The sequence below is a fragment of the Citrus clementina genome, unplaced genomic scaffold, assembly GCF_000493195.1.
Source record: "Citrus clementina cultivar Clemenules unplaced genomic scaffold, Citrus_clementina_v1.0 scaffold_9, whole genome shotgun sequence".
NCBI lineage: Eukaryota > Viridiplantae > Streptophyta > Magnoliopsida > Sapindales > Rutaceae > Citrus > Citrus x clementina.
In genome coordinates, this window is record NW_006261964.1 from 6,707,132 (window position 1) to 6,719,620 (window position 12,489).

At 36.8% G+C, this 12,489-nt stretch overlaps 1 pseudogene; it reads right to left on the minus strand.

The window, feature by feature from the left end:
• Positions 1-7,117: 7,117 nt before the first annotated feature.
• LOC18033259 lies at positions 7,118-9,677 on the minus strand (annotated as a pseudogene).
• Between the last annotated feature and the right edge of the window lie 2,812 nt (positions 9,678-12,489).

A 12,489-nucleotide genomic window follows, 5' to 3' on the forward strand; every position in this document is an offset into this window, starting at 1 on the left:
TCGTTTTTAATCTGCCATTCATAGTTTTGTTCAAAGCAGTGCAGGTTTAATGGTTTTTATTTTGAAAAATACATTTTCAACATTTTTCCTCAAATTTCAACTCTCCAATAAAGTCATTATTGAAACAAATAATTGAAATCCTTCATACAACTCTATACCTATGGACTAGAGTATTATGAATTCAAAACTCAAAGCTCCAAAACGGTTGCGTTTTGATTAATTACTTTTACTCATAATTCACGTGCAGTCACAAGTCACTTAATTTAAGGGAAAAACATCATTGCTTTCTGTCGTTTTGGGCAAACTTAAGTAAAACACGTGAGATAGCATGTGAGGAAGGACTCAAAGTCGTTATGAAGCCGTTACACACGTGTTAGAAGGCTGTGCAATCTAGGTTTTCACAACAGGGTATATAAAGGCTGGTTGTTGAAGCAAATTCTCTGTGAGTTAGTGTGCCTTTCAAAGAGTTCCAAGAAAGTGAGAAAGATTCATCTTGTTCCTTGTATCTTTCTCTGTATTAAGTCTGTAAAATTCATCTTGAATCATCAATAAAGAGTGTTCTGTGGCGTCTCCCATGGATGTAGATTGTGCATCTTATGCACAATCGATCCACGTTAAAATTCTATTCTTTGTGAGTGTGTTTGCTTCTTTGACGCAACGGTTTGCTAGATGTCGGTCTAATTTGCGTTCTCACGAAGAGAAAAAGGTATAACAAATTCTGAATTAGAATTTAAAACGAGAAAACTCAAATTTTGATTAAAGATTAGATGATTTTTACAATGGATTTAGCACATATTTATAGTACTCATACTCAACTCCATCTACTGCATTCCACTCAATAAAAGACATCAGCTGTAATCCACTAATAACACTCAATAAAACACACCAATTGTAATCCACTAATAACACTCAATAAAACACAACAATTGTAATCCACTAATAACACTCATCACACCAACTGTAATTCACTATTTGGGCCCTCATGTCTTATGTTGTATCAATTTCTCCCCCTCTTAAAGACAACTCATCCTCGAGTTAGTCAAGGAATTTGTTCTGGACCATGATACTCTTACAAATCTTGAACATTGAAAGTGTTAGAAATGGCATAGTGTTCAGGGAGATCGATGATATAGGCATTATCATTAATCTTTTAAAGGATGCGAAAATGACCAATTTTCTTCTGCTTGAGCTTACTGTATTCTCCTGCGGGAACTCGTTCTTTGCACAGATGTACCATGACATAATCACCCACTTTATATGACTTGAATCTTCTGTGCTTGTCAGCAATGGCCTTGTATTTTGCGGTAGATTCTTCTAACTTCTTTTTTACCTCTCCATGTACATCGATCACTTTATCGATTAAATGATCAGCAATGACACTTATTCCATGAAGCTTTGGTAAAAGGAACCAAGTCTAAAGTGTGCAATGGAGGACGAATATAAAAAACTTCAAATGGAGATTTACTACTAGAACGATTAGGCACATTATTGTAAGTAAATTCAGCTTATGGTAAAGCATTCTCCCATTGTCTTGGGTTTTCTTTAACCAAGCATCGCAAGATATTACCTAGTGTGCGATTAGTGAATTCAGTCTGCCTATCTGTTTGTGGATGACAAGTGTTACTAAATTATAAAGTTGTATCAAGTCTTTTCCATAAAGTACGCCAAAAATAACTCAGAAATTTGTTATCTCGATCAGAAACTATTATCTTTGGTGATTCATGTAGACAAACAATTTCTCGAAAGAATAGTTGTGCAATGTAGGTAGCATCTGAAGTTTTCATGTATGGAATAAAATGAGCCATTTTAGAAAAATGATCTACCACAACAAAGATAGAATCTGAACCTTCATGTGTTCATGGTAATCCTAAAATAAAATCCATGGACAAGTCTTCCCAATGTGCATTTGGAATAGGAAGTGGCATGTATAACCCAATATTCTGAGCTTGTCCTTTTACAGTCTAGCATGTATAACAACATTTGACAAATTTCTCAATATCACGTTTGAGATGAGGCCAGAAATATCGAGCTTCTACCAATGAAATGGTTTTGTCACGTCCCATATGATCTCCTAAACCTCCAATGTGTAGCTCTTGAATGATGTGTTCTCTTAGTGATCCTTGTGGAATACATAGACGATCTTCAAAGAAATAAAAATCCATCATGTAATTGGTGTTTACTTGCAACTCTGCTAGTGCACTTTTGCCATTCTTCATGAAAATCCTCGTCATCTGCATACAAATTTTTCAAATAATCAAAACCAATTATTTCATTATAAACACTAGTCAATAACATAACTTGAGAACTTAGTGCATCAGCGACTTTGTTCAATTGGCTTGACTTGTGTTTGAGAGTGAAAGTGAACTTTTAAATGTAGGCAATTCATCTCGCATGCATTCGATTGGCTTTAGAAGAACTGTTGAGATACTTGAGAGCTTGATGATCTGTGTTTATGATGAATTCTTTTTTAATTAGATATGGCTCCCATTCTTGCAAAGTGCGAACAATTGCATATAATTCTTGTTCATATGTTGACCATTTCTTTCTGGCTTCGCTGAGCTTCACACTGAAAAAAGCAATTGGCTTCATTTCTTAAGATAGAACAGCTCCAATTCCCACTCCAAAAGCATCACAATCGACTTCAAAAATATTGTTAGAGTCAGGAAGTGTAAGCACAGGTGCATTTGTAAGCTTCTCCTTCAAGACCGTAAAGCTTTGTTCTGCTATTTTTGTCCAAACAAATTATTTTTACTTCAAACAGGTTGTAAGTAGTGTAGCTATGGTGCTGTAGTCCTTCACAAATCGTCTGTAAAAGGTTGCGAGGCCGTGAAAACTTCGAACATCTGAAATTATCTTCGGTGTCGGCCATTCTCGAAAAGCTTTCGCATTTTCTTGATCGACTTTAATTCCGTCTGAACTTACAAGAAAGCCCAAAAAAATTAAGTTGTCTTTCATAAAGCTACAGTTTTTAAGATTGGCATACAACTTGTTCTTTCATAACATCTCAAATACTTCTTTCAAATGTTAAATATGATCTTCCTCGCTATGGCTGTAAATTAAGATGTCATCAAAATAAACAACAACAAATTTTCCAATGAAAGGTTGAAATACCTAATTCATTAACCTCATAAAAGTGCTTGGAGCATTCGATAGACCAAAGGGCATAACTAGTCACTCGTACATACCCTCATAAGTTTTAAATATTGTTTTCCACTCATCACCAGGGCAAATCCGAATTTGATGGTACCCACTCCGCTAAAAAAATCTTAGAAAATAATTTTGACCCTCCTAATCTGTCAAGCATGTCATCTAATCGAGGAATAGGAAAACGATATTGTATCGTAATCTTGTTGATGGCTTGACTATCTATGCACATCCTCCAGCTTCCATCTTTCTTTGGAGTTAGGAGTGTGGGTACAGCTACAGGGCTCATACTTTCTCGAACCAGACCTTTCTTGAGAAGATCTTCAACTTGCTCATGCAGAATCTCATGTTCTTTAGGGCTCATGTGGTAGTGTGGTAAGTATGGTAAGCTTGCTCCAAGAATAAGATCAATGTGGTGTTGGATATCTCTAAGTGGAGGTAATCCGATTGGTAATTCATCGGGAACAACATCAGTGAATTCTGCCAATAAAGTTTGGATTGAGTCTGGTACGCTTTGTGAGATAAGAGCACCAAAAGAAGGTTGTTCTTAGTCTTTGAGCATGTTGGAGTGTTAGACTGCTTTATTGGGGCAAGAATAAACTTCATGTTGTCTTTATAAAATGTATAAGTGTTATTTTTGCCATTATGCACTATATTTAAATCAAATTGCCAAGGACGACCAAACAACATATGACAAGCATCCATATTAACAACATCATACATTACCTTGTCTTTATACTTACCAATAGAGAAAGGAACACGACATTGTTCGGTCACCTTTGTCTCGCCGACATCTTTAATCCACCCAATGCGGTATGGAGTTGGGTGTGGTTGAGTTGGTAATTGCAATTTATCTACCATGGTCTTGGATACTATGTTCTCGCTGCTTTCGCTATCAATGATAAGATCACATACCCGTTGGTTGACCGTGCACCGTGTTTTGAAGATGTTATGTCATTGAATGCTTTCATCCTTCTTCGGGGTATACATTAATCGTCTTATTACTACTGATACTCATTCATCTTCATAAGTGAACTCCTCTGATTCGTCTTCTTTTTCATATTCATCATCCTCCGGATACTCATCTTCTTCAATGTCATCATCATGTGTGCCCAAGTTAATTGGTTTACTTTGTCGACACTGATTAGAGTAATGACCCGTCTGACCACAACGATAACATTTGTTTCCCCTTGGGACTGCATAAGAATTGGTGGATTTGGATTTGTTCACTGGTTCATTTTGTAATCGTCCTGCCGATTGATTCTAGGAGAAATTTGGCCTAGGTACTTCTTCACGTGGTCTGGCTATTGTCTTTCCTTTATTCCAGTCAGGCTTTTGTGGTGGTATAGAAGATTGTGAAGAAACCTGAATACGGGTGCCTCTTTTGTTGAGTTGTGCTTCAATCTTCAAGGCCAGTTGTATTGCACTAGACAAAGTGTGATATGACTGCTTGAATACTTCATTTTGAATATCAGTGCGAAGTCCATCAATGAACCTCAAAATCTTTTGATTTTCAGTCTCGCGAACATCCACGCAAGCAGCAAGTTTGTGAAATTCTGTAACATACTCATGTACTGTTCGGTTGGTTTGCTGACAATGTTGATACCGACTGAAAAGTGTCTGCTCATAATCTGGAGGAAGAAAATGCTCAATCATTAATTTTCTCATGTGTTGCCAAGTTCGAACTTTGTGCTTTGCTTGTCGAATTCGTGTTGTTTGTAATTGATCCCACCAAGTAAGCGCACCTCCTTTGAGTCGATAGGCCACCAATTTGACTTTCATGTGCTCCTTAGTCCCCCAATAGTTAAAGAATTTTTCAACTTCAGCTAGCCAATCAAGAAATTCATCAATCATGAATAGGCCATCAAATTGTGGAATTTCAATTTTCATTCGGTAGTCAATTTGCCGAGGCCCTTGGTTATTTTCTAGTGGCACCGGTCCTTCATCATCTTCACTAGAATCTTCGTTGAAAAGTTGATTCCGATGAAGTCTGAAATTTCCTTGAGGAATATTGGGCTGTCTTGGTTCTGCTCCAACTTCAACTCAACTTTGTTGTTGGAAATTATTGTTTTGCCCGCCAAGGAAGTGTTAAGTCAAATTCGTAAGCGCGACTTCTAAATTCTGTAATCTAGTTTCAAGTACAACAACTGATTCTCTTGTTGTGAATGTACCCATAGCTTGGTTAGATTCTTCGTCTGACATTTTTCTTTTTTTTTTACTTCTTTTTTTTTCACAATTCAAGTAAATAAACAAATATACATACGAAACAAAACTAACACAATTCTGATTTTTTTTAAATTATAGAATAAACTACCCAAAAAATAACTCTTTTTTTTCACTCGCAATTATTCCTCCTAAATTCTATCCCTTCTCCGAACAAAAAATCTAAACCCTCTTTTTTTTTTTTTACTCAAAATTGATAAAAAAATTCGCACTTTTTTTTAAGATTCACACCTTTCACTTTTTTTTTTTAGTTCGTGTAACAACAAAATACACAAGGCACTTATTATTTTTTTTTTTTCAAAACTCACTACCCCTTTTTTTTTTCTTTTAATTCCCTGCACATGCACACCTTACAAGATGCACATACCCACGTTTTTTTTTTTTTAATTCCCTGCACATGCACACCTTACAAGATGCACATACCCACGTTTTTTTTTTTTAATTCCCTGCACATGCACAACACCTTTTTTTTTTTTACAAAACTCACGGCCCTCTCTCTTTGTTTTTTTTCTTTTAAACACTCCCACCTTTTTTTTATATTCCCTAGCACAAAGACAAAGTACAACACACTAACACCTCTTTTTTTTTCTTTTTAACTCCTACTCTTTTTTTTTTTAATACCCACTCACCTTTTTTTAATATTTTCTCATTATCTCTTTTCTCCTTTTTTTTTTTTAATACTCCCTTCACGGAGCACAAAACAACTTTTTTTTTTTTTTTTCAACACACTTTTTTTTTTTTCAAGGCACAAGACACGAGCCTCAAACTTGTCACTTCTCCAGTTCTCCTCACGTCTCTCTTCTCTCTCTCTTTTTTTTTTTTTTTTTAATATTCCCTTCACAAAGCACAACACACTCATGCCAACCTTTCGTTTCTTTCTTTTTTTTAAACACTCACACTTTTTTTTTTTCAATGCAAACTTCACAAAATACACGTACTCACTTTTTTTTTTTAAATACTATGTACCCTGCTCAACACACTCACGCCCCCCCTTTTTTTTTTTTTCCCTCAAACTTTTCACTCTTTCTCACGCCTCATGCACAAAACACAAAACTCACTCCCACAATTTTTTTTTTTAACTCACTTCTTCCTGCTCTCACCTCACGGCTTCTTAATTCTTCACTAGGCTTTTTTCTTTTCCTCCTTCAGTTCGTCCTCTTCTGCTAACTTCTTTCTTTCTTTCTTATTTTTTTTTCCCAAAACCTACAAAGAACTTGCTTGATTTGGTGACTGGAGACTGGAAATGGGATCAGAGTTGGTGGATATATGGTGGCTGGAGATACGAAGATCGTGTCGGTGGCTGTGACTTGAAAGAGTCTTGGCGGTTTGTAGGCAAAATCGACTAGAAGATGATGTTGGTTTGATGTGTTGTGGTGGTGATTTTGGTTGATGAACGGAAATGATTTTTTTTTTTGTATTTTGTTTTTGTTTTTTGAAATAGAGATGGATAGTAGTGGAGATAGGTGGTTTGGATATTTGCGAAGTGGTGGTAAGTACAGTGGCGGCGGCTAGGTCTAGGATTTCAATTTGATTTTTTTTTTGTTTAATGGAAAATGGTGATGGAGAATGGATACATATGGTTACCAGGAAAACTCCGTCTGATACAGAGGAAGGCTCTGATACTAATTGACGCAGCGGTTTGTTAGATGTCGCTCTAACTTGCGTTCTCACGAAGAGAAAAAAGGTATAACAAATTTTGAATTAGTATTTGAAACGAGAAAACTCAAATTTTGATTGCAGATCGAATGATTTTTACAATGAATTTAGCATATATTTATAGTACTCGTACTCAGCTCCACCTACTACATTACACTCAATAAAACATGTCAACTGTAATCCACTAATAACACTCAACACACCCGCTGTAATCCACTAATAACACTCAATAAAACACTGTAATCCACTAATAACACTCATCACACCAACTGTAATCTACTATTTGGGCCCTCATGTTTTATGCTGCATCATTCTTGACAAGTTTAATTCTCTGTTCAATCTCCATTAACCTAGAACTAAGCTAGAAACGAGTGTTGAAGCATCAGGTCAGTTCTTGGTTATAATTGCAGCCTGGCCTGAAAACGAGCTTCTGTTCTGATTCTCATGTGAATCAACTACCTAATCAGCCAGCCACAGTTGCTTCCTGTGCAGATGCCCTCAATCTCATCACCTTCAATTCTTCAATAAGCACCTCGATTGAGTTCGAAACTTCAGTCTTGTACACATAGAATTTTGCCATAACCAAGAAGAAAACGAAGTTCAAGACATTCAATATTGCGAAAAAGGCATAGTAATAGTCCAAATGAGAAACATTAAGGTTGTTCAGAATCCACCCTTTGCGGCCGTGCCTTTTAGTTTTGTCAGAAACCGTTGAAAGCAGAAAGCTACTTAGGAAATTTCCAACTCCTAAAGTAGTCATTGAATAAGAAGTTCCAAGACTCTTCATGCTCTCTGGTGCCTGATCATAAAAGAACTCAATCTTAGCTACCTCCAAGAATGCATCAGCTGTTCCCATAAGCACAAATTGAGGAAGCAAAATGAATATCGTTAAAGGTGTCCTTTTTCAACTATACCATGGTCCTTGGCCACACTTAGTCTATATCTCTCTGTAAAAGAAGCAATAACCATAATTATAATATGAATGACTAGGCCAATTCCCATTCTTTGAAGAAGAGTGATCCCTCTCGGATTCTTAGTCCACATTCGCGTAATCCTGACAAAGTATCGGTCATATAAGATGACACAAACAAGCATTGATAAGGTTACAAATCCTGTTAAACTTGCAGGGGGGATCTTGAAGCTGCTACCAATAGCTCTATCAAGGGTAGTGCCTTGCTTTACAAAAAGGGTGTTGATTTGAGCAACCATTGTGCTGGGAACAAACATGGCAACCAAGATTGGGATCATTGCTAACATTTGCTTGGTTTCCTCTACTTGAGTCACTGAGCATAACATCCATGGATTTGTTGAACCTGTTTTGACTGCAGCTTTGTTAAAGAACCTGCACGCAAGAACAAACATGAAGATACAATTAAACAAAATGTGCCCGTGAGTCTGCCACACATTCAATGGGAACAAAAAGTAAATAAGTAAATAAAGATATTCAACTAAGACACTAACCTCAAATTTTGGGTGGAACCAATCCTGTACTTCCCTTTTTGTGCATAAGCTTCCAAGTCAAGTTCATAAAGTTCTCTGGGGTCAATAGGGAGAGGCACATTCCATTTTCTTATGGTAGCAACAATGACCTTTGCCATCCTTGTGAATGGGCTTCCAGCAGGCTTCTTGTGCATGTAGAAGGGTGTGCCCGCCAAGAAAATCACAATGGATATGGCAAGACCGAGTGTCGGAAGCCCATAACCCAAGGCCCAGCCCACATCATCTTGTATGTAGACAAGCGCTGTATTGCCTAAGAGTGTCCCAAGGAAGATACTAAACATCCACCAGTTGAAGAAGGAGAGCTTTTGGGCCTTCTCCTTGGGCTCAAAATCATCAAATTGGTCCGCGGCGATCGTCAAGATGTTGGGCTTGGTTCCTCCGGTTCCCACAGCTAACGTGTAGAGTGCAGCAAAGAAAGAACCCAATTGTAATGTTGAAGCCTTCCTGCAGCCTTGACTGTTAATATCTTTGCATGGAGGAGGTTTCAATCCAGCCAGTGACACTGATAGTGTTAGTACAATCATCCCCTGTAACCAGGAAAAAGAAAATATCATGAGTGGACTTGCATGTTTTAAAAAAAAAACCTAAATTATCTTACAAATTAATTAAATAATCGTGACCATAATAAATAAACATACATACCATGACGTAAAAAAAGGAAGCAATGACGAAGGTCCAGTAGCGGCCCAGATGGGCCTCCGCAAGCCCAGCGCCCAAAATTGGAGTGACCCAAATGGTGCCACCCCAGTTGGTGACACTGTTAGCTGACTTCACAGTGCCGTGATGCAGCTTGTCTGTCAAATACATGACCAAATTTGACGATATCCCATGAAAGGCCATTCGTTCAAACACCTCGTATACTGCAAATAATGACAGCAAAAAGAAACGTGACTACAAGTCGTGATTTGATTTGGAGAGATGGATGGGAAAGGACCGCTTTTTGGTGACCACTCATGGGTTATTTGACAACTACGAAGTTTTGGATTAAGGCTTGATTTTTACTGTTTAAAGAATCACTTTATAAAAGTTTTAAGAAGATAAATACGAGTGTAGCTATAGATTTAGCAGATGTACACAAAGAGATCATACGGGGAGGAGGAAAACGAAAAAGGGTTCCAAAGAAACATGGAAGATGGAACAAAGGCATATGCTGTTGCAAGGTGAGACAAAAGTGTAACAAAAGAAATTGTTGAAAATTGATTAAAAAAAAGAGGAAAAAAGAAAGGTAGCTTCAAATTTGGTGGCTTAACCATCAAATTTGTTGACCAAATTTGTTGATCAAATTTGATGGCTAAGCCACCAATTTTGATCAAGGTTGGTGGGCTTGATTTTAGGCAAAATCTTGCCTATAAAAGGAAGCTCTCATTTGAGAGCTTAGTATCCTAAATCCCAGAGAAAGAATTCAAGTTTTGGTGAGAAATTAAGAGAGAAATATTCTTAAGCATGTAGTTATATTGAAGGAGCATTTGGCTCATCAATATGGGTATTACGGGTTTACTTTGTTAAGGGATATTTCTCAGGATTATGTATTTGGGGCTTGGGTGAGAGAAAATTATTTCTAAGAGTGGTTGTAATAATTTTCCACATAGTGATTATTTTTCTCTAGTTGTCTCTCGACAACAGCAGTGGATTTTCTCCGGATTTAGAGTTTTCCACGTAAATCTTGTGTTGTGTGATTGATGTATTTTCCATTTAATTTTTCTATTAATTTGTTGCTTGATAAATTGCTTGGAGTGATCTTGGGAGGAAGCTCAATTTCCTAACAGTGGTATCAGAGCCATTGATTGAAGTTTTGGTGTCGGGGTACTATTCACGTATACTGTTCACGTGAAGCAGTGGGAGCCAATCCAAATAATCTGTGGTGAAGAGAATAGGAAGCAAATATGTCAGCAGCTGGTGTTTTTCAAACTTGGTTGAAGTTTGATGTTGTTGAAAAATTAATGGGAGAATGATTTTATTGGCTTGTGGAGAATTCAAGTCAAAGGTGTATCCAATCTGGTATGCAGAAAGATTTGAAGGTATGGACAATTTTGGCACCTCAAGAAAATTGTCAAGAAGGCGGAGTGGGCTCGGCAAATTACTCCAGAATCAATAAAGGAGATATTGATATTCTCGCAGATGGTGAGTTTCCTTTTAATAGGAGACTGGGTTAGTTCTTTTGGCATGTAGATCTCCAAGTTGCCATGAAAGAGAACATGTTATGATCAGCGGGGTCCACAAGTTTGCACGCGGGCATTGGCTTGGTATAAATGCAAGGTGTGTGGTGGAAAAGTTTATGTCATGGCTGAACAATTCTCAAGGAAACCAAGCATGAGAATTGCACCATAAATTTCAACAGGATATTTTGACATGTATCGAGAAAAATCTTAGAATGGTTGATTCTAAGTGGTATACTCTTTATGGTGGAGTATGATAATTCTCTATGTTGAGAATTATGACTGTTGGTGAAGACAGTGTGTTTGTAGTAGTGGCTATGAATTTTTTTTTAATCAAGGTGGAGATTGTTGAAAATTGATTAAAAAAAAAGAGGAAAAAAGAAAGGTAGCTTCAAATTTGGTGGCTTAACCATCAAATTTGTTGATCAAAATTGATGGCTAAGCCACCAATTTTGATCAAGGTTGGTGGGCTTGATTTTAGGCAAAATCTTGCCTATAAAAGGAAGCTCTCATTTGAGAGCTTGGTATCCTAAATCCCAGAGAAAGAATCCAAGTTTTGGTGAGAAATTAAGAGAGAGAAATATTCTTAAGCATGTAGTTATATTGAAGGAGCATTTGGCTCCTCAATATAGGTATTACGGGTTTACTTTGTTAAGGGATATTTCTCAAGATTATGTATTTGGGGCTTGGGTGAGAGAAAATTATTTCTGAGAGTGGTTGTAATAATTTTCCACATAGTGATTATTTTTCTCTGGTTGTCTCTCGACAACGGCCGTGGATTTTCTCCGGATTTGGAGTTTTCCACGTAAATCTTGTGTTGTGTGATTGGTGTATTCTCCATTTAATTTTTCTATTAATTTGTTGCTTGATAAATTGCTTGGAGTGATCTTGGGAGGAAGCTCAATTTCCTAACAGAAATGAGCTAGCAAAACGGCCTAGAAATAATAACTACTCATACACATATAGAATTAAACAGATAGAAGAAATTCAAATATCGTACCAACAAGAAAGGAGCAAGCTCGCCATCCCCCGCGCTTGGATCTGCGAACAGGGTTGCCTTTGAAGTCCGCAGTGCCATCTTGTGTATAGTCGTCTATATTTCCTTCTTCACCACTCATATTTTTATTTAATTATTTGCTGCTGCTCCTCTTTTCTTCTTGTTCGTCAGTTTAAGTTGAGTGTCCATAGATGTATAATATCGTCAAATTTATAGACACTCAATTTCTCTTCGCCGGGAAGGATAATTAGTAGTAAATTTACCCATATGCCATCACGATTCTTGCTTTGACTCTTTTTTTCTTTTTTTGGGATAAGAATTCTTCCTTTGACTTGTATTCAGTATCCCGCCATTTTTCTAAAGCTAACAATCGAAAGCGGTGGGTTCTTCTCATGATTGTACCACAGTACCACACAATCCTTTTTATTTATTTATTTATTAAATTTATTTAGACAATTATCATTATAGAAAGATGTCACAGTGAGGCAGTCAATAATATATAAGAAAATTTGATTTTAAATAGCATCTCAAAATAAATGTCAAGTTAAAGAACAAAAAAAAAAGTGTTTATCAAATATTTGTGTGTCGTGCTTTTGAAAGTTAAGTAGTAGCAAGTAAGTTACAAACGTGTCACACAACCCAATTGGATATATTGCTTGTTAGTTGTTGTATATGTCACGAATTATATGATCTCACAGAATCTTTTGACTCTTGAATGATCTATGATAAACAAAATTTGCAACATGCATGTTGAAAGATAAACAAAATTGTGCGTCGCCTTGATTTTCCACGACTCTTTCAATCTTCTTTTGA